The following is a 23,551-nucleotide window of genomic DNA, read 5'->3' as shown; positions in this document are numbered from 1 at the left end:
AGGGCACAGCCCAGGACTCTGTAATAGTATTATTTGATGCCTTTATGAAATCCCCACTGGCAGACATAAAACTATGAAAGTCCATTTCGTGCCTTCATTAATAAATGTTGCAATTATGTTCTAAAAATACAGTCATGTTTACCAATTAATTGTAGTAGACAAGTCACAAGTTAGCATTCACTATGCAATATGTTGCTGATTAAAACCAGAGCGTTATTCACATATGGTGAAGTAAATCATCCTGTAGGTATTTATGGAGAAGAGCATATTTTAACTCTTAATCTGTTAAATTTGATATCAATCATTTTTAGAAGTTTTCTTCCCATGACTTAACTTATACAGTCTGAAACCATAACAAGCATGAATTTACCAACACTGTATTTGGTCCTAAATACTCCCCACTCACAGATTTCCCCCACTTCTTAAGCTTATACCTTTTGTTTTATTCTGTATAAGGAGCACCGGGGTGGGTTAATGACAGCTTTGCTTCTAACTGACTGTGTGACACTGGACAAACCCCTGTTCTTTCTGCTTCAATTCCCTTAATTGTAACGGGAAAACTACAATGATTCTCTCATTTCCTCCTTCACAACCATGTCCTTCATCACAGATACACACAAACTCTCTCTCACAGACAGACTCTGTCTCTTACTCATGCATACATACAAGTACTTAGAACGTTTTTTAGATTTGTATATGAGTTGCAAGATAGTACAGAAGGTTGCTGTTTACTCTTCACTCATCTTCCTCTAATGGTAACATCTCATATAACCATGGTACACTTATCAAAACTAAGAAATACTCATCTCATTTGAAACCACTGTTTTCTTTCACCTCCAAAAGTTTGCCCATCTTATTCCTGCTTTATGGAATATTTCTCTACTTAGTGAAGTCATCCATCTTTGCAGAGGAAGCCATCACAGGCCACTTTAAGCCACTGGGCCTGCTTCTTCCTTTGCAGTCTCTGAGATCTCAACATCATGTGGTAGCTCACATATTTATTGGACATTTTTTATTGTTATGCCTCATCTTTCCTACAACATTGGAAGCTCCTAGCAAGAAAGAACTATGTCTAGTAGTGCAATGGTTCACAAATTGGTATTCACACCTACATTACCTGAGAATCAGATATCTACACCCCATGTTGGACCAAGTAAATCAGGGTCTACTTTTTAAAACCCTTCAGATGCTTTAATCTAGTGAGTTCAAATATCCTGTTCAGTGGAAGTTGCTACCCTTCAGCATCTACTATAGCCTCTGTCCTGGGTCCTCATCTTGTGTTTTTCTTCCTCCTTCACTGTTGCCCATTGATGGTCACCATCTTTTGGTTGTAATCTCTCTAAGCTTCAGTGTGGTTACCTACAAAATAGGGATAAAATAGTACCTTCCTCATACTGCTGTTTAAAGCATTATAATTTAGGCAAATACCTTAATGTATGCCAAATGTGTCTGTCTATAATAGCCCCAAAAAATGTTATACTTGGTTTTAGGCAAGACATTTTACTACTTTGTTTCCCTATCTGAAGATGAGAAAACTGAATACTGTACTCTCTTGAAGGGCCACCATTCAATGATTCTATTAATACCATCAATGTCATTTATGCATTTATAAGAGGTGATTCACTTAACCTAACCAACTTTGTCCCCATCTCTGTTGTCACAATTGTTAGATTATGAATCCCTCACACTCAGGTTTATGTTGTTCATCTTTAATCCCCACAGAGTTTCAGACACAGTGGCTGGGATGACAGTGAGAAAGGAAGATGAAGAAATAACTTATATTGGTTGTCCAGTCTGCCCTATGAGGGCTTAATGGCTGTTATTTCATTTTATCCTCAATATAGATCTTTTAAGTAGATCTTATCACCAAGATTTACTGATGAAGAAACCGAGGCTAAGGTGGATAGAGTATTTTGCTAAAATTCCCATAGGAATAAGGGAATCAGAATTTTATTCAAGTCTTGAATTAATTCAAAATCCCCATTCTGTCCTCTTTCCCTTGCTGACTCACCAAAGTCGTTCTCAACAAACAGGATTGAGTTGAATCAAGTTGAAAATGGAGGAGCTAAAAAAGAAAAATAAAAAAAGGAAGATTAAAGACTTCGATAGGAATTATTTTTATCACTCAATCAAATACTTAGAGCAGACAGCACTGGAGCTCACCATTATATGCCTTTCTCTTCTTCCTGGGTGTACAACTAAACTCTATTTTCCCACCTCCCTTACCTTTCAATAGGGCCATGTAACTAAGTTGTGGCCAAAGGAATGTGAGCAAAACTAATGTGTACCACTATCAGTTCTGGCCCATAAAACCTTTATGATTGCTTGTTCATGCATAGCAAACTTGAAGAACACTTGTGGGAGATGACACAATCTCAAGATAAAAATATCCTGGGTTCCAGAATGAATGAATGGACCATAACCTCCCCATACACCCTCCACTCTCCTTGAGAAGTGAAAACCAGGATGAATTTATGGCTTTATTGGAGATCAAAACTATATGACCTATATTGAGGCTGTGACTGGGCATCAATCTCCTTAGATCTATGTTGTATCTAGCTTTCTGCTATTACTATACCCTCAATCTCGTGAGTGCTTTTCTTGCCCCTTTTCCATTTGATTCCCACAATCCTAGGAGGTTTGCAGAATAAGAAATGTTAATCTTTTCAGATGAAGAAACCAGAGGTCAGAGCTGTTACCTGAATTGCCCAATGTGACATAGTTAACAGGTTGGAAAAATCTTGCTTGTCAAGTCTCTATATCCTTTAACTATCTGCTTTGCAACTTTGTAATGTGGCCATATGAGCTTCTATTCCCTTCAGTACAAAGTAAAGTGGTCCATCTTTGTGGTTTTATTCATACTGTTCTGACCCTAATGTCATTGCTTTTACTTTTGGCCACTGCCACTTCCCTGATATGAAGACTTCTCTCCCTCGTTCTGCAGGCATACACACTGATATACAGTTTTACCTGGTTATGGAAATGTAAAATGGTACAGCTGCTGTAGAAAACAGTTTGGCAGTTCTTCAAATAGTTAAACAGTTACCATATGACCCAACAACTCCACTCAGATTTACATACTCAAAAAGTTGAAAACATATGTTCACATAAAACTGTACACAAATGTTTATGGTAGCATTATTCATAATACCCGAACAATGGAAACAACCTAAGTGTTCATCAGCTGATGAATGGATAAACAAAATGTGGCATACCCTTATGTGAAGTATCGCTTAGCAATAAAATGGAGTGAAACACTGATACATGCTACAACATGGATGAATCTTGAAGCACTCTAATGAGTGAAAGAAGCCAGACACAAAAGGTCACATATTGTGTCATTCCACTTATATGAAATGTCCAAAATAGACAAATCCATAGAGATAGAAAATAGATTTGCGGTTGCCAGGAACTGGGGAGAGGGGAAAATGAGGAGTCACTGCTAATGGGTGTGTAATTTCTTTTTGGAATGATGAAAATATCCTGGAGTTCGATGATGTTTAGTTAGATAATGATGATAGCTTTATAACCTTGTGAATATACTAAAAACCACTGACTTGTACACTTTATGTTGGTGAATTTCATGGCATGTGAATTATATTGCAATTTTTTAAAAGGCAAAAAAAGAATCTTGCCTGGCTAACACCTATTTGCAGTTTACTATTTCACACATGCATCAACTCCTGCAGAAAGTCTTTCTTCATACCTCCCTCATGTGCTCCCGTAACATCTCTGGGATTACTGTTACTATGTGTATTGTGATGACACGTGTTTTTGCTTTGCTTCCTCTCAGATATTATGTAAGAATATAATATCTGAGCTCACCAATAGATGCATTTCTCTTCTGTTGAGTTTGTTGAGTCCTGTTTTGTGGCACATTATGTTGAATTTTTGTAAATATTCCCTGTATACTAGAAAAAAATATATGTTCCCTAGATGCCAAGTAAAGGATTCTTTAGGAGTATCCAATAAACAAAATTCTACATTCTGTATTTTTTCAGTCAGTTATTGAGAAAATACATTAAAATATTCCATTGTGATTATGAAATTAAAAATTCATAGTAGTTTGAAGACACATTGTTAGGTCATTTTTACCTTTAAATAGTTTGATGACACATTGTTAGGTCTATACAGGTGTTTCATTCTACTGAAGTTTCTTTTTAATACTATAAAATATTTCCCAAACCTAAAAATATTTATTTTCTTGGAGCTCCATTTTGATTAATATTGAATATAGTTATAATTTGCCTTGTTTGGTTAGTATTTGCCTTCTATATTTTTATTCCTCCACTATTTTTTCACATAAAGTAGATTTTAATTCAAATTGACATTCTCTGCCTTTAACTAGTCAATTTAGTCTTTTTACATTTTTGATGATTGCTGATTGATTTCGGTTTATTTGAACTATCTTATTTTGTGCTTTATGTTTTGCTTTTTTGTGCGTATTTTTCTTTTTCTGTTTTTATTAAATTGTTTTGGTTCTTTGTCTTCTAAATAATACAAGGGCTAAGACTACTTAAACTATATTCAGCCTTATCTTTTAATTTCCATTTTGCATATCATTTTCAGCATTTAGTACAACTTGCTTTTGATAGTTCCCAAATTTTTCAATTGCAATTACTATTTTGTTAAAGCCAATATGTTTATATTTTTATATTCATACTTTCTGGCATCACCATTAATTTTTGTATCTCAGTCCTTCCTTCTATGTTCAGTTTCCTCCTTATACGAACACATCTTAAAAATATATATACATGTATATATGTGTATATATGTATATATGTGTATATACGTATATATGTGTGTATATACGTATATATGTGTATATATATATGTGTGTGTGTATATGTGTGTGTGTGTGTGTGTATATATATATATATAATTCTTTTTTTTTTGAGAAGGAGTTTCGCTTTTGTGTGGTGCTATCTCTGCTCACCACAATCCTCCGCCTCCTGGGTTCAAGCGATTCTCCTGCCTCAGCCTCCCGAGTAGCTGGGATTACAGCCATGTGCCACCACCACGCCCAGCTAATTTTGTATTTTTGGTAGAAATGAGGTTTCTCCATGTTGGTCAGGCTGGTCTTGAACTCATGACCTCAGGTAATCGGCCCGCCTCAGCCTCGCAAAGTGCTGGGATTACAGGTGTGAGCCACTGCACCTGGCTATATATATATTTTTCTAAGCAAAAGCCTGAGAATGGACAACTGTCTTCTAAGTTGACAGCTATTTTCTCTCAACTGTTGTATGGCTTTCATTGGTACTGGTGAAAGTCTACTGACAGATTAATTATCGTTCCTATTGATTTTATGGGTCTTTTATTTCTAGCTATTTCAAGATGTGCTCAATGTCTTTGGTTTTGTACAGTTTCACAATGATATATTCAGATGCAAATTTTATTTATCCCGCTTGGAACATGGAGGGGTAGGACTCTTGAATTTGAATATTCATGTTTTTCATTAATTAAAGGATCGGTGCCATTTTCTCATTGAATATTACCTGTTCCTCATTTTCTATGTATCTATTTCAGGTATTCCTATTGGGTATGTTGATCTTGCATATTGTATCTTCTACTTTTCTTAACATTTTTTCATGGTATTCATTTCTTCAGGTGTCTGTGCTGCATTCTGGGTAATTTGCTTAGATCCAAATCTAGTGTATTAATTTTCTTGTTAGCTATTTCTGAAATAATTTTTAACCTGTATATTGATTTAATTAAGCAACCATGTCTTTCATTCCTAAAAGCTTTTCCCCCTCAAATTTCTTCTATCATTTTTACTTGTGTCTTTTTTTAAAGAATGTTCCTTTCTTTGTGTTATTTATACCTACTCATTTCCTACTCCCTTCATAATGTCACTTTATTTTTCTGAATTCTTTCTCATTTAATTGTTATGTCCATTGATTTTTAGCCATAGTAAAATACTATCTTATAAAAATTTCGCCCGGGCGCGGTGGCTCAAGCCTGTAATCCCAGCACTTTGGGAGGCCGAGGCGGGTGGATCACGAGGTCAGGAGATCGAGACTATCCTGGCTAACATGGTGAAACCCCGTCTCTACTAAAAATACAAAAAACTAGCCGGGCGTGGTGGCGGGCGCCTGTAGTCTCAGCTACTTGGGAGGCTGAGGCGGGAGAATGGCGTGAACCCGGGAGGCGGAGCTTGCAGTGAGCCGAGATCACGCCACTGCACTCCAGCCTGGGAGACACAGCGAGACTCCGTCTCAAAAAAAAAAAAAAAAAAAAAAAAAAAAAAAAAAAAAAATTTCAAATTTTGTTCTTAAGACTATCTTTAGCAACCTTTTGTTTTGTTTTTCCGTGAATATTCCTTGTGGTATGGGTTACAGGAACATTTCTACAGATTAATTTTGTGCTTGGTTTCCTGGATGTTTTTGATCTAAGTTGTTAGTACAAATAAGAACCCGAAATCTATGTGAAGTGAGGGCCCAGCAGTTAAAATTCTGAGATGAGAGCACTCCTTCTCAAGACCATCTTAATAAAGACAAGGAATCAGAGTTTCTTCTTGTGTCCATCTGCCAACTGGTGAATTTTGATCTGTTTCACCTTTTCATTGAGACTAAAGCCCTTTGAGATGTTAGTTCCAACCTCACACCTCATTCACACTTCTGACAACATATTTGTTCCTACTTGGATATTAAAACCCAAGCCTGAAAATAAGTAAGTCATATAAATTCTCCTAGGCAGCCAGAATAATGCCTCACTTTCTTCTTCTTCTTCTTTTTTTTTTTTTTTTTTTTTGAGGTAGACTCTCACTCTGTCACCCAGGCTGGAGTGCAGTGACGCGATCTCAGCTCACTGCAACCTCTGCCTCCCGGGTTCGAGCGATTCTACTGCCTCAGCCTCCCCAGTGGCTGGGACTACAGGCACGTCCCACCACACCCAGCTAGTTTTTTGTATTTTTAGTAGAGATGGGATTTCACCGTGTTAGCTAGGATGGTCTCCATCTCCTGACCTCATGATCTGCCCGCCTTGGCCTCCCAAAGTGCTGGAATTACTAGCGTGAGCCACTGCGCCCAGCCACACTTTCTGGCTTCTCTGGGGTTGTAGCTCCATCTTCATTTCTGTCATCTGTCTTTCTTATGACCACACATACTTCCTTACACTATTTATTTATTTATTTATTATTATTTTTTTATAGAATGTCTAAATCTTTTTAGCAAGATTTTTTTCCTGCTATCTTCGTCTGTCATGTTGCTGGAACCAGAGGTTTGTAACAACTTCATAATTGCATTCCTTACAGCCAGTCTTGCAAATCTCAAATCTATTTTTACAGTTACAGCCAGAAAGATAGTTTTTAAATGCAAATGTCACTCCCCAACTTAAAAAGATGTCATGGCCCGTAGGAAAAAGACCAAATCTTTAGCATGACTATAAGGTTTTCCTGTGATATGAATCATGCCTATATCTAAAGCCTTATCCCTTAGCACTTACTGGCTATAAGGAACTGTTTTTCTGCAAATAAGTCATGTTTGCTGTCATCTCACAGCATCATATAAGCTGTTCTTTCTGCATAACCCCTCCTTTCAACATTTGGAAACATTTAACATTTTCGGTTCTTACTAAACCTTCTGATTTCTGCTTACATGTTAGGCCTTCTTCCAAAGGTCTTCACTGGTCCCCTGTGTACACCTTTATAACATCCTCAATCTTGTCATTATCATTCAAGTCTGTCTTTCTGTCTTGGTGCTAAGCTTCATAAAACGTGAGACTTTGTCTCTCTCGTTCACTGTTTTTGCCCTAGCAATTAATCTAGTGCTTGGTATATACTAAGGGCTTAATAAATCCCTGTGAACAAATGCATGAACAAGTTATGCATTCCATTTGTGATTGGAGTTCACTGACTAGAGCTTTGTTTAATATCAGATTACTGCTATAAGTTTTAGGAACAGAACAGCTCCTTAAGGAAAAGTCTCTTTTGAAACATAAATGGTGTGTTGGGAGGATTCTATTCCTTGAGAAGTGAAGATAAAAGTGAAGTAAAACCCCACATTCCTCTTTCAATTCAGCCAAACAGGTCAGAAGGGAGAAAGACAGGCATGGTTTACAGGACCTCAGTGCAGGCATAGTAATGAGAATTACTGATTCAATCAGTGAGAATGCTTGGGGGAGACAAAAGAATCTTGAAAAGTTGAGCAAGAATAATTTTCTATTTCTTCTGGATCAGTGACCTCCAGCAGGACTTAAAGTACTGTTAGGACATGCTTCACGGTGTTGCAAAAGAGCAGGCAGTCTTGTCATCGGGCACAGAGTAAACAAGGAATTGCTGGACTATGAATCAATCATGCAATTTAGATTTTATAACCATTGTTCATAACCACACACCGCTATCCTTAAAACTATGTCAAGAATCAGGTGTTCATTGACTAGAAGACCAGAATCTGTAATTGTGTCTAATATGTTTTTAGGACCACAAGGAACTTAATTCTATTATCTTTTAACTTTAATGTTAATCTTTCACTGCTTTTGCAGATGACATTCTTTCATGCTAGTATTCGCTTTTACTGCAGGATAGAGTGGCAAGCCTTGTTTAAAATATTTTCTTCTATGTCATGGTCCAGAATGAATAATTACTTTCAATATGTAAGTTGTCTTTGCTTGTTTTCTTTAATCCTCCTCTTCCTGTTTATTTATTTATTTATTTATTGGTGGAGACAGAATGAGAGAAAGCATAGAGAATGAAGTGTTTTCTTTTCAGCGTCTACTAATTATTCTTTCCCCATCAAGTCCATCAAGTAGATTAAAAACAAAGTCAGAAAGACTAATTACAAGATAGAAAAATAAAACACAAACATTTCAAAAATGTCATTATTCTTATCTTCTAAAGGAAGCCCTGACATACGAGTCTTTGGTATAAAAATATGCCCATTTACACAGCTCTCTGAAGATAGAGCCACTACTGCATGGGAAGTAGATGTCAGAGAATTTTAAAGTCTCTATTAGCAGGAGGGAATAGATTATGAAAAGCAATTCCCAAGGCAGTGATGACTCTAAATATTCACCCTTCACTTCAAATAGCTCACCAAATATTGACTGAATTTTCTACTTAGTTAAATTTTCTACTTGGTGCCTGAATTATGATCATGAAGATTTAATTAGGTTATCAAAGCTATGTTTTAAGAATTCAAACTCCTTTGGGAAGATTAAGAAATCATTCTCATGTTAGTATGAATTAGTTCAGACTGCTTTTAACTGAACTATTATCTCAACTTCACAGAGCTTTGATGGGGAAGGGGTAAAGCATTTGGGATAGCATGAAGACATGGATATTCTTAAGAAAGGGGAATAAAGGGCAAAACAAAGTTCACAAAGAGAAATGAAAGAGTACTAAAAGTAAAAGCATTTTCTTCTTCCTTCTAACACCTAAACTGGTCCAGCCTTCAGACACGTATTTTTGACATTAGCGTCTAGCTAAATCATGGTTTATGTAGTCTTTTAGAACTACCTAGGTGAGCTAACTGCCATTAAAATATATTTTATTGGAAAGATATTCTGAGATTCAAATCTTGATGTATAACTATACTTTTGACATTATAGGTTGTTCATATGTTGTTATGTGTATCATTTTACATCAGTTTGGAATAAAAATTTTGAGACAATATACAATAAGATACCTAGATGCTATAATATTATTAAAAGTCTTAATGTATTCACTTCTTGGCTTATTGGGAAGAAAAAACCTCTCTCCAGTACTTTTCCAGACTAATGCTTATTTTTGGAGAGTATGCTGATAGATTCTACTGACATTTATAAGAAAGAAAAAAAATCTTGTATTTCTCAGTTTTTAAGTTGTCACCTATCAGACACATAGCCAGGAACAAAATATAAGTTATAAAAATGGCTCTGAATGACCACAGTATCAATATTTCTGCCCTTTGCTCACAGGAAACCTACTCTTAGTAACCTCAACACTTATTTACTCTTACTTTACATATACTTCTAATAAGATGGGTTTTCTGGCTTTCAAGTCCAAAATAGCTTGGAGGTAATGAATTAGGATTGGGGGTAAGGGTGATATGGGAAGAGGTCCTTACGTAACCTCATAGAACTCTGTAAGTGGCATGTTACTTTCGGAGAAGTTATCTTTATTTTCCTTAAAATTATTTTTGAAGCTTACCTATCTTGAGTGAATTCTCTTTTCCAACCTCAGGGCTGAACACTTTATATGTTACTTGATTATATCTCGGTCAGTTCAATGAGTTAGAAATTACTGTCTGCATATTCTCTCCCACTTCCTCTCCCTGTATCCTCATAGAACTAAGTGGTAGGGTAGGGATATTATATTTATTGCATCAATGTAATATTTGAAGGGTAAGGCTATAGTTCAAATAACATCCAGGGTATCATTTTTGGGAAATTTTTATGTCATGATTGCTGCTAAGAGCATATATATGTATGTGTGTGTGTATATATATATGTATATATAAAATGACACCTCCCCTGCACCCACCCCATGGCAGATGGCTTTGCCTCTCATAAGAGAGGAGTCCAGAACAAGGGCAGATCTCCCGTCTGCCCCACAGTAGCAGCTAATCACCTCCTTGTGCTTATGCACCTTGTTCTACCCTCAAACTTAGGCAGAACTTGCAAGCCTGCGCCATAAATAAGTGGCTTTCTTGAGTTTCATAACCTCATATAAATTAATTAAGAGAAACAATGCCATAGAAAAATGGGGAAAATATATGAACAAGCAATTCTCAAAATAGGAAATATAAATGTTTTATATATATCAAATTTTCTCAAGTTTGCTAATAATCAAGGAAATGCCAATTAAAATGTATTCGCATTATTTGTGGTAAGGATACACTGATGTTAGGAGTATACATTTGTATAAAAATTTGGAGATCAATTTGGCAATGCATATTAATGTTAGACATATCTTATTACTCAGGCATTCTATTCCTAGGTCTAGATCCTGGAAAAACTCTCACACATGCACACATAAACACTAATACAATAGAAGGAATTTAATGATAGCAAAAATTAGAAAGAACCCAAATGTCAATCATCAAGAGAATGTTTCCATTATTGCTTATCCTTCCAACAGAATAATATACAGCAGTGGAAAAATCCACTATATCTGTCCACGCAGATGAAAATCTAAATTTAATAGTAAATGAGGAAAGCAAGTTTCAGAAGTATATGAACAGTATACCGTTTATATAAAATTTAAAACATTAGATAATATTCAAACAAATATACATAAATAAGAAAATCTAGAGAAATACATCAAATCCTAGGCTATGTTTACCTATGGAAGGGGGTGGGAAGTTTCTCCAAGGAGACATCAAGAGGGGGCATGAATTTTTTGGTATATATCATTTCCTAAGTTGGGTGAGATGTACATATGTGTTTGTTATATTATTTCAATACCTTTCATACAACCGAAATATTTCAGAATAAATTTGAAACTTATAAAACACTGGTTACGGCTAAGTCACAAAAATTCACACATCAAAGCCAAAATTATCTTTAGTGAATATCATCAAGATGACAAAAAAGTTGCATTTCACTAGCATTCAGTTACTTGCTAACTTCAACTAATAAAAATAAAGCTGAATTTCAAGAAATGGAAAACGCATACATTCAGACACAAAAGGGCACATGTGCACAGATACACAGATAGTCACCTGTACACTCAGGAGTAGCTAAGGTCATACATTTTGCATATGAAAAGAATGTGCATTACTCTTTGAAAAATACTATATATAAGTAGGCATCTTAATGGCTATTATAAGTGACAATCAGCGCCGAGGAAGAGGACAAAATAATACGTTAACCAGAAACAAAGGGTAAAAACTCAGGAGCATAGAATCATTTCATGTAGGGCCAAATGTTTATGATAATAACACTATTATGGTCACCACTTTTATTGTCAATAAATCTGTCCATTTTTTGCCCATCTTTCTATTCCCCTGACACTACATTTTAACCAATCAAGCAATGTTACATTTTTCATTTAATTACTTCCGGAAGCCAGACCATCAATAACATACCCTTCCTGTTCATGCAGATGCATTGATTATTCTTAAGTGAGCCAATAAAGAAGGGTGAGGAGAGAATTCTACACCTTAAACAGTATACTTTCATCTCTCATCCCTTCTGTCCATGTGAACAAGGACAAATGGTTAAAAAAATGAATTCCACAGTCTTTTTACTGACCTCATCATAGGAAGAATCTATAGAAGCAGTTTTCTATAGCAGAGGATTAAGTTATTTGTATAGATTGTTTTTTTCAAAGAGAAGTATTTTTTTTAGGGAACTAAAATAACTCACAATTTGTGCTTAAGATCATTAACATTTCCTGCTGTAGAAATTTCTTAGTTCTTTGCACGTCTGATATTACATCTTCTCTTACTCATATATAAACTTCTAGGTTCAGCCCACCAACTTTATGTAATTAGCCACGTTAAATTCATTTAGAGTCAAGTTTTAGTTTCTTTTGACTTCTGGAGGCTGTGATTCTAGTTTTCAGCAGCAATGGGCCCTCTAGGCTATCAGGTTTGGGAATAAAATTCTTTAGTTTTCATTGTCAATACTTGTCTTTTAGGTGGATATAATGAGTAAAGCTAGTGGTTGTGTCCACCCAGACAGGGTCTTTCCAAGGAATACATGTCCTGTGGATCTTTGCCCTGAAATAAGGGAGCAACTGGTTATAGTACCAGTTGAAGCCTTCGATTAACACCTCTACTTTATAATGTGTCACTGACAAAACTGGTTCTTATTGTAGGTTTTTATTTGTATGCTTGAGCTTTGTAAATAGCCCTTGAGAATACCATACTATTTAATATATTTTATTAGTGATAGCCTAGATATCAAAGAAAGAGTCCCTGGGCAGAAGTAGGAGTGGATGAGAGAATAGCGCAAGTTTGAATTTTAATGAAAACAGCCAATAGAATGCAAGTTGATTTTATCCATTAATACTCAAAAAAGAAAACCCGAGAGATGCATGTGTAAAATTTTAACACATCTTTACACTGTTTGGAAACACCATGCATTCCTTTAGAGATAAATTAGACTCACACAAATTGGATAGTGAATCATTTTTGGAGAGAGAGGGCAGTGGGCCTATGGTTGTGTTTGAAGCTTAGCTGGAAGCTGTCTCTTTTTATAAGAAGGTGACCCAGAAGAAGGCTAAGTGAAGTGCTGGAGAAGACAGTCTTCCTTGTATGCCAAATATGATGCTACCTGAATGGGATGCTGCTTTGCTGATGGATTGGTTATAGCCAGCCTCTTGTAGACTTGGGCAGCCTTTGGACTTCTGTAAATGTAATGCCTCCTTTACTCTGAAGCTGTTTTCCTGATGCTCTGGAAATTTCTACCTGTCCCCCTATTTATTAACAGTCCAAAACCTAGCCAACTCTTTACCTTTATTCAAACCGTGATCAGGGTTGTTGAATGTTTTCCTTATTAAGACTATACTTATCCTCTTAGTAAGGGTGATCACATTTTTTTTTTTTTTTTTCATTTTGAAAGTTCCATAGGTAGGGTAAGACTTAATCATCTGGTTGTTGTAAAAGAATAATAGAAAATCACCAATAAAATACTAATGACACATTCAGAGGGAAGGTAGGAGGGAAGAGAGTGAAGAGGGAGGGTGAGAAAGAGAGAAAGGCTATTTGGTAATAGAAGAGCAAAAGTATGGACTCTAGTCCCTCTCTGTCTTTCATCATTTGGAATATCATTACTATACATATGCATATCATTTTATCAGAAAAAACTCTCTGTGGGTTTTTCTCTACCATGTGATTTTTGACCACAGAGGTTTTCCATTTGCTTCTCAAATGGAAATATTCAAAGCATAGCTGTCCAAGACAATGCCTTATTTAATTCTATTTTAATAATGACAATAAGATTTTTACCCAAAATGAAAGGTTCAGAGAAACAGAGCATTTCCTTGTCTGACAAGCCCAACTAAGTCCTCTACTCTCTTCCATGCTATTTATAGCCATGTTCCCTAAGGGCCTTGGTTCTTAAGCACTTTTTGGCTAGAGTTTTGTAGCAGACATCTGCAATGTCTGCATCATGTCCTCCCAGACCACCTCTGATTTCAGCCCCAGCTGAATCAGGTGGACAGTTCTATACAAGCCCAGTTACAACTGTGTTGATAATGCCCCACCCACAATGCAGATTGCACATCTTCCTGATTTTTATGAGGATATGACCTGACCCTGTGGTTGCCTATACGGCCTATTAGTTCAGGAGAGTCAACACCCGAGGGGGGCAACCTTTCCAACATAAGTGGACAATTCTTAGAGGCATTTATATGCTTCTCAGAAAATCCCAGTGAAATCAAGCTTCAATGCTTATAGCAGTAACCTGGGCAACTTATTGTTATATTGGTTTTCTTCTTTCCTTGTCCCACTCCCACTTCCTTATTCTTGCTTTCTGGGATTATTTTCACACCCAAATCCTTGCTTCAGTCTTTTCTTGGGGAAAACCTAAAGTACAAGAGGACCTTGAAAAAAAATGTATATTATATGCAATGTAGTTCAAAGGCCTGCTATAGGAAAATTAATAAATGTTTTCAACCAAGCCTTCCCTGCAATTATCTACTGACATAACCATCATTGGTAAAACAAGATTGCTGATATTCTAGATTGCAATGCATAGTCTGTCAAATTCATCAGGAAACTCAAAAGAAGGCTAACCTTGACGATATCTAGATAGAGGGTCATTATCTTCTTTTGGAAATACAATATGCAAAGTCCAAAGTCTTTACAGCCCAGAGTAAGCATGGAAGTTTGTTTTCAAAAGATAGGAATGGGAACAATTGAAGACTTCAGGACCAAGAAACCACCCTCAGTGAAGTTTTGTCCTTGACATCCCAGCCTTCCATTCTATGCTCCTTTCATACTTCTCTTCTCAAGGCAGTTCCTCCATTGTCTTCCTCACTTTTTCTACCATGGAGGAAAATGATCTAATAAAATAATTGAAAACAAATGCTTTGGTGAATCACCCTTTTTATTTTAGCTATAAATTTCAATGATATTTATGTTTTCAGGCTTACATTTTTAAGAGATATTTCATTATTTAAAAGAAGAAGTAAACCTGCAGCACTTATTTGAATGTGCTGCTACCATGCAGGGGTGGTAACATACTAATAATCTATTGCTTATGCTATACTAGGACTTATCCAAAATGAAGAGATTCTTCTTTCTTTCACAAAACATATAACTGTCTGGTGACCACCTAAAAAGGCTACTTAAAACTGTGTTATTACAAGTTGAATTTTTAAAATATTGGTAGTGTTTTAATTCCAAAAGTACACAGTCTTCTTTTCTTCCTAAAATTTTTTGGTTTATATTTGTCCTTAATCTTACTGCCATATTTTACTGAGAGTTACTTTATAACCAACTCATCCAAAAATTCCAGGCCAACTTGGTGTCAAAAGCTTCCTAACATAATTTTGTATTATGTTAACATTAGGGGAAGCTGAGTGAAAGACATTTGGGAACTCTCTGTACTATGTTTGCAACTATTCTGTAAATCGAACATTATTTCAAAACAAAGCATTTCTTTTGTCGTCATTGTTGTTTTTAGGCCTTCTTTGGTGATCTTCATTTGTCAATGTCTTGACAAAGGATTGAATGTTCTATCTGAACTTTATTACCTTACCTTTCTTCTCTCTTCCTTTCTGAGACAAAAGACATGAGCCAAAGATTATATAGTCAAGTAGGTGTACTTTTTGTGTCAATAGTATGTATTCTTGTGAGAGGTTCTGTTTTCATTAAGAAGGGGAAAATGGCCACTCCTCCAAAGCAGCATGAGATGGCTTGTACTCCTCAGTAGAAATCTAGCTGCTGCTTGAGATACATGTACAATATTTTTTCTCTCCCCTTCAGATTGAACAAGTTCAAACTGAAGATTAATAATCAGATATAAAATTTTTTATTATAAGGATTCTTTACAACTGATTTCTTCAAAGCCTTTCATTATTACCAGAAAAAAATAAGGAAAAAAATGTACTCAAAAGAGTTTAGGCATAAGTGCGAATTAGTTCAAGCATATGCTTTCTAATCATGTTTCTATTTTGTAAACAGAACTACTGAGAGTAAAGTTTGGCATGAATGGGTGAATTTCAAGTTTTGTTAAAGTGATATCTAAATTCAGGTAACAGGATGGAGACTTTTCTAGGCATTTGATATACATAATATTAATTACTACATGGGTAATATAAAAGCCTGGCTCTTATACCAAAACAGGTCTGGAATTGGCCATTTTTCTTTCTTTTTTCCCCTTGGCATAGGACTCTTATTAATCACATATATTATTCATTCAAGAGAAGGATCATTTTAGTACTGCCTTCCAAATATTATGCAATGTATTTCTAGGAAACATCAACATATATGGGATCTTGTTTTATAAAGCTTCATTTTGCACTAGGAATTTGAGGGCAGTTTGTTGTCAGAGTCTCTGTTTCTCTTTGGCTTAAAGGCTCAATCAACTATTCCTAGATAGTGTCCCCTTTGGTAGACTTTCCAGTAATATCTAAGTAAGAAGAGAGGATATTTCTCACTGCCTTCTGGAGTGCACTATGACTCATGTTATTGGGCAGACCAAAGGTGTTCTTGTAAAGCTGTTCTTAATTGAGCTCTCTTTTTTGGTACTCCTTCAGTAGCTTCTAGATTTTGGATTCCCTTAAGGTTCCTCTTCAACTTGAATTGCTTCCAGGTTCAAGGTCTGTGGTTTGTTTCCTACCAACTTCTAGAGCACAGAGTGCATTGGCAAACGACCTTTTCGAGATCTTTCATCTCTTCTCTTTTTTAGAGTTTGATTTTTTAAATTAACAGATAAAATTTTGTGTATTTATCATGTACAACATGATATTAAGTGGCATCACCACAAAAATGATAATGTGTGATAATACATATGTTAATTAGTTACATTTAGTTATTCTACTATATATATATATTCTTCTTTCCTCTCTGTATGGGGCTAATTTTTTAACTGCTTAAGCATGTTGTTGAACCTTGGATCTGCCGATGCCACTGGGTAACTTATTGAGGTTTCTGTCCTCTATAAAAGTCACGACATAATTCTTATCTCTCAGAGATTTGTATGAAATTTAACATAAATATACATAACATACACATATATTAAAAATGTATTATATATATATTTCCCACATCACATGGCTGGTGCTCTATAATCTTCACTTTTCTTTTCTTGCCCTTCTGAATAGGCTCTTGCTTTTTTAAAAAAAATTATTTTAGCTTAAAATGTTTTTAATTAAAAAAATTTTTGGTTACATCGTAGTTGTACATGTTTACGGAGTACATGTGATATTTTGATATAAACATACAATGTATAATGATCAAATCTGGATAATTGAGATACCCATAACCTCAAATATTTATTTTCTTTGTGTTAGAGACATTGCAAATCATCTCTTGTAGCCATTTTGAAAGATACAATTCACTGTCTACTGAACATTAGATCTTATTCCTACTATCTAACTGTAGTAGTGGGGGCTCCTCTTGGTCCCTCTAGAGGGTAGCTCCAAGTAGTGTCCCTGAAGAGCCCTTGAGCTTGACCCACTATGTAGCATATTTTTGCCCAGATGTCTCACTTTTAAGCAACAAATGCAAAAACCGTTTAGAGGACTAGTGGAGCAAGCCTGGATAATGCCAGGCAGTGTTTCTGCAAAGTGGATACTTCATCTGATGTACCTGGAAACCGAGTCCTACAATTGCCCAAGGGAGCCTGCTAAGTAGGCAGCAACAGGTGTCATTTCCTCTGTAGTGTTGAACTTTGTTACCAGAGGAACTTGGCAACAACCTCAATCCCATCTTCCAATGCTTCCCCTTAGGCCTTGGGTTACAAAGTTCAAAATGAGTCACAGATATTCTCTATTTAGTCAAGACTAAAAGTCCAAATTAAGCCCAATAATGATGCTAGTTTGTTTTGCATAAAGACATTTTCTATTATGGGTCATGTAGCCCACGTTGTGGTTCTATCCAACCTTATCTGCCCTTCCTTTGATTGTTCTTTACTTTAATTCTATTGACCTTTCAAATTATAGCTTAAAATTTATCTGCTCCACCAAACCTCTCTAGATCACTAATCCCAGCCTGACATTATGTGTTCCTTCTCTGAATTGCTGTTGGTATAATCATGCATTAGCTTGTGATTGTCATCATCCTCTCAAAGAGCCATTTAAAATTATCATTATTATTTAATGAGAAACATGTATATTGCTTATTTTCTCTTCAAAAGATGATGAACTCTTTGAGAGAATGCATTATGCTTTTTTGTGTTTGCCATAATGCCTGCAACAAATATCTGAGTGAACATGATGTTTTAATTTACATAATGGCTTCTTCAAATACCTGCACACCATCAACTCTAAAAGATTTCTCCTGCTGGAGAAGGTCAAGTGAATATGAATAATCGAACATTTGAATTTTTCAAAAATCATTTATATTGAACTTTAGAAGATATTGCTGGAAGTTGTATTCTTTCTCTATTAAATGATATATTTAAAAAATAGTAGACTATAGACTTAGACTATATTTTTAACAGCTTAGCTCAAACTAATACTCCTATTATTAACTAATTCACCTATATTCACTAAGTGCCTATAACAGAAAGCAGGAAGATGGGTCCCAGTCAAGGACCAGTTATAAGAAGCATCTAGAGATCCTGATTTACTTGATAATCAATATGATACTAACAACCATATTGGTCTATATACTTACACATTGGCCATAGTTCACTTGTGTTTCTCATTGACATCAACTGGTAAGTGACTAAGAGTAGCACATAGCCTACTTTCATATTCTGGCTCTCCCGTTTCCTACTGTAATAATGGACAAGGTACCTCTGTATACTTAAAGGCCCTTTCAAGCTAAATGGGGATAATGATAGCACATATTTCATGAGATTATTTGTGTGAGAGTTAGATATGTAAAATTCTTAGCACAATGTATGATATATAGTAAATTATCAAATGTTAGGCAATGAGCAAGTGCAAGTACGCAAGAGAGGAAGAGAGTCACTGGAAGTTCTATTCTTTGTCTTTGTTCTCCTAGAATCAAAAGTATAAAGAAAACCAGAAGAGGAGGAGTGGCCAAGTGTAAAGAGCACCCAAGCTATCTTCTCCTCTTGGAAAAGAATGAGGGGAAAGAAAAGCAGTGCAAAACATGGGCAAGAGCAAGTCATATATGGATACAAAATTCCCATGGGTAAGACATTGCTTCAGGGAGGGAGCTGTCAGCTCTTGGAGGCTACATGTAAACTTTGTGGAGTGGCTGAACCAACAGGGAATGTTTGACTTCCAGAGGCTTCCAGAGGGTGGACTAAGTTGGTTTATAGACTAACTGATGATACCATTGAACTCCTGCTATGAGGCTGGGGCCAGCAACCCAAAGAACATTTAAGGGAACAAAGGTTTGGGTGGGGAGATGGGACACAGACACAAACAGACTCAATAGTAACTTGAGGTAAGAGGAATATGAAAAAAAAAAAGAAGAAAGAATTCAAGCTATGATTTAAACAGTACAAAATCAGGGCTACAGGGATAAGATATCACTAAGGTCACTGAGAGGAAGCTGCTTAGTGAAGGAATGATTTGAACTGGGCATTGAAGGTTGAGTAAGGGGTTAATTTGAGCATACCATAGAAGTGTGTTATGGTAGAAGGAAACTTGCTCTTGTTTCAAATAGACCTGGGATAGAAGCCAGGCTCCACCCCTCACCAGCCACATTTCCTGAATAATACATACTTTTAAGACTATTATAGAGATATTTATTAAGTACCTAGTACAGTGTCTGACTTACAGTAGAGACCCAAATACAGCTACTATTAGTAACAGTAGAGTGTTGGAGTATTTTTTAGAAGGATGCAGCCTTGAGCACTGGTCAGCACAGCTGTTTCACATTTCTTCTCTGTCACTCTGGATAGCAGTGGTAAATTTCTGCAGGAGTTTCAGTTCTCACCTCCCTGGAAATCCTATAGAGAAAGAACACAGACCTCATTGGAAATCCCATACAGAAAGGACACAGACCTCATTCAGAGTATCCAGAGGCCCATGACAGAAGAAATTGAACAGGCTCAAGCCAGTGGCTACAGCAAACTTCAAAGACAGTCAATGTCTTTGGAAGGGCTGATCTCTGTCAAATTATATATATGGGGCACTTTGCCTTCATTTTTTGCTCCTTATTCTCCTTCAATCCCTTTCTTCCTTCCTTTGTTCCAAGGTGCAATGTAGACCTCAAACTGGTTTGCCCTTCCTATAAATGGATAAAGGCAACAGTCTGATCAGACTCCCAAACACCAATATTTAAGTGATTTATTAATTAACTCCTCCCACAGATACTGGTATTTAAAATATTTCAAGCAATGGGCAATGTTCAATCTAAATCATGCATATCTGAGAGTAAGAATTTGGGTATCAGCAACCAGTAAATGGATGAAGTTGAGAGTAGGGTGGTTATAACCAGAGCTACTTAATTCATTTCATGTAGAGAAAAGCATGGTGGAAAGAAGTGTTTGACATTTAGAATTGTGGGAACTACCTTAAAATTTCAACTCTGGTACTTTTTAGATATTGATTATTTTCAAGTCATTTTACTTCCCTATTCTCATTTTCTCAAATGAGTAATAGGAATAATAATCATTATCTTATACAGGATATATGACAGTGAGACAATCACTTCTTGAATTGAATGTGCATACAGACTACTTGGGCATCTTGTTAAAATACAGATTCTGATTTAAGATGTTTGGGGTGGGGCCAAAGGTTCAGCATTTCTAACAAGCTCTTAGGTGGTGACAATGCTGCTGGTCTAGGGGCCACATTTTGAGTAGCAAGGGGCCATTAGATAATGTGATTAATGCACCCATGGAGGGATCATTTATACCAGCCCTAGCCAGAGGGGAATTGCCCATCCCAGCAGTTGGAACTTCAGTTTCAGTAAGCCTTGCCACTGTGGGCTAAAATGCTCTGGGTTTCTAAAACAAAACCTGAAAGGCTAAGCCGCAAGGACTGCCATTCCTAGACAAGCCCTAGTCCTCTGCTGGGCTCAAGCCAGTGGACTTGGGGAGCACATAAACTACTGAGTCACCAGTCTGGGTGGCTAAGGGAGTGCTTACATCACCCCTCAACCTCAGGCAGTGCAGTTTAAATTGCTTCTGTTATGGGCCTCTGGATACTCTGAATGAGGTCTGTGTCCATTCTCTATGGGATTTCCAGTGCAGCTCACAGCTCCAAAAGAGACCTTCTCCTTCCTCTTGAGGAGAGGAGAGGGAAGAGTAAAGAGGACTTTGTCTTGCAACATAAATACCAGCTCAGTGATGTGAAGTTAAAATCGGGTACTGTGATTGCTCACCTGATTTTTGGTTCTTCCGAAGGTGCTTTCTTGTGTAGATAGTTGTTACACTTAGCATTCCTGCAGGGAGGGCAATTGATGGAGGTTTCTATTCGGCCATCTTGCTCCCCCTCCCAACAGTATGTACTGATTTTGACTGACTTCTTTCACTCAACATACTTGTTTTGAGATTTATCCATGTTGTTGTATGTTGAGTGTTTTATTGCTGAGTCCCTTTTATGAGTATATCATAGTTTATTTATGAACCAATGAAAAACATTTTGGTTTATGTCAATTTTGGGTTATCAAAAATAAAAGTCCCATGATAGTCTTTGTATAGACATGTATTTCTTTATTGGATAAATATGTGTAGGAGTAGAATAGCCAGATCATATGGTAGGTTTCTGTTTAACTTGTAAAGAAATTGCAAAATTGCTCTCCATTCACATCCTTGCCAATACTTGATATGTTCAGTGTTTGTTACTTTAGATCTTTGAATAAGTGTGTGATAGTTTTCAGTGTGGTTTTAATTTTTGTGTCCTGGATGGTCAATGATATTGAGCATCTGTTTATTCTTTAGTTGTTACCTGTATATCTTCTTTGATGAAGAGTCTCTTCAATCGTTTGCCCATTTTATATTGGGATTTATGTTTGCCTCCTATTGAGTCTGGGAGTTCTTTATATATTCTGGGTAAAAGTATTTTATTGGAGAAATTATTTGTAAATATGCAGCTAAAATTTTAGTAGATCCGGAGGCGAATAAGAACTGGACCCTGTTTATAGGAGCTGATAGGCCCCTGAAGGGGTCAATACAATAAAACATAATCACTGAAGACTTGGAGGCTGTATTAGTTCCTTCTCACAGTGCTATGAAGAAATACCCGAGACTGGGTAATTTATAAAGGAAAGAGGTTTGACTCACAGTTCCACGTAGCTGGGAAGACCTCAGGAAACTTACAATCATGGCAGGAGGAGAAGCAAACACGTCCTTCTTCACAAGGCAGCAGGAGAGAGAATTGCCAAGCAAAAGGGGAAAAGCCCCTTATAAAACCATCAGATCATGTAAAAACCCACTCCAGTATCATGAGAACAGCATGAAGGTAACCAACCCCATGATTCAATTACCTCCCACTTGGTCCCTCCCACAACACATGGGGTTACGGAAACTGCAGTTCAAGATGAGATTTGGGTGGGGAAACAGCCAAACTATATTAGAGGCTATAAATAAAGCTCTTGTAGAGTGCCATGGGAGTATAAAGGAGAGTATAATAGATTTTTTTCTAGGAGAGTTTGGAAAGATTTCTCAGAGGAGGTGGCCTTAAAGCTTTGTTTTGAAGGGTGAAGAGTTGGGTAGGTAGAGAACCTCTGCTAAAAATTAAAAAAACAAAACAAAACAAAACCAAAAAAAAAAAAAAAAAAAACATTCTGGGTGAGGAGAAGCTGTGCAAAGGCAAGAAGGTGGATTTGAGAACCATGAGTTCTGAATGACCAGGGGGAATGGGGGTTGTGGGTGGCAGGGACAATGAAAAGAGGTAATGAGAAGAAGGAAGGCTGAGAATAGATTGTCAGATTATGGAGTGATTAGTAGATCAGGCTTAAGAAACCGAGCTTTATCTTTAAAACAATAGGGTGCTTGTTGAAGGGTTTTATGCAGCAGAACAAAATGGTCATATTTGCATTTTAAGAAAATGCCCTGCTGTGATGGCAAAGGAATAGAAGAAGACAAAAAATCAGAAAAAAAAAGACAAGAACCCAAACAAAATAGGAATAGCGGGGACAGAGAGAAGAGGGAGTAGATTCTTAAAACATTTAAGAGGAATACTAGATGTTGGTGAGTGTTTAGATATTAGAAATGAGGCACATGGTAGTATATAGGAAGGCTCCTAGATTTTAGTGGAGATAATGGGGTGATTTGGGAGCATATCAGTCATGTCCAGGAATAGAAATAGGAGAGGTGGGTAGTATTATAAGTTTAGCTTGTATGATTCATTTATTTATTCAACACATTTTTACTGACTGTCCACTGGGAATATAGAGATCAAGACAGATACTGTGCTAGCCTTCATGGAGTAAAAAGTTTAGCATGGAAGAGAGAAAATAATCCCATAAATATAAATTTTAAAACAATGGGCTCTGAATTGCTTAAGGTAAAATAACAGGAGTTTGGATAGTGCACAGAGGTAGACCTAATGTAGTCTCAGTCTCAAGAAACAGTATATTGAAAAAGTAAA

This window comes from Macaca nemestrina, chromosome X (genome assembly GCF_043159975.1).
Source record: "Macaca nemestrina isolate mMacNem1 chromosome X, mMacNem.hap1, whole genome shotgun sequence".
Taxonomy (NCBI): Eukaryota; Metazoa; Chordata; class Mammalia; order Primates; family Cercopithecidae; genus Macaca; species Macaca nemestrina.
This window is presented reverse-complemented; position numbering follows the sequence as displayed.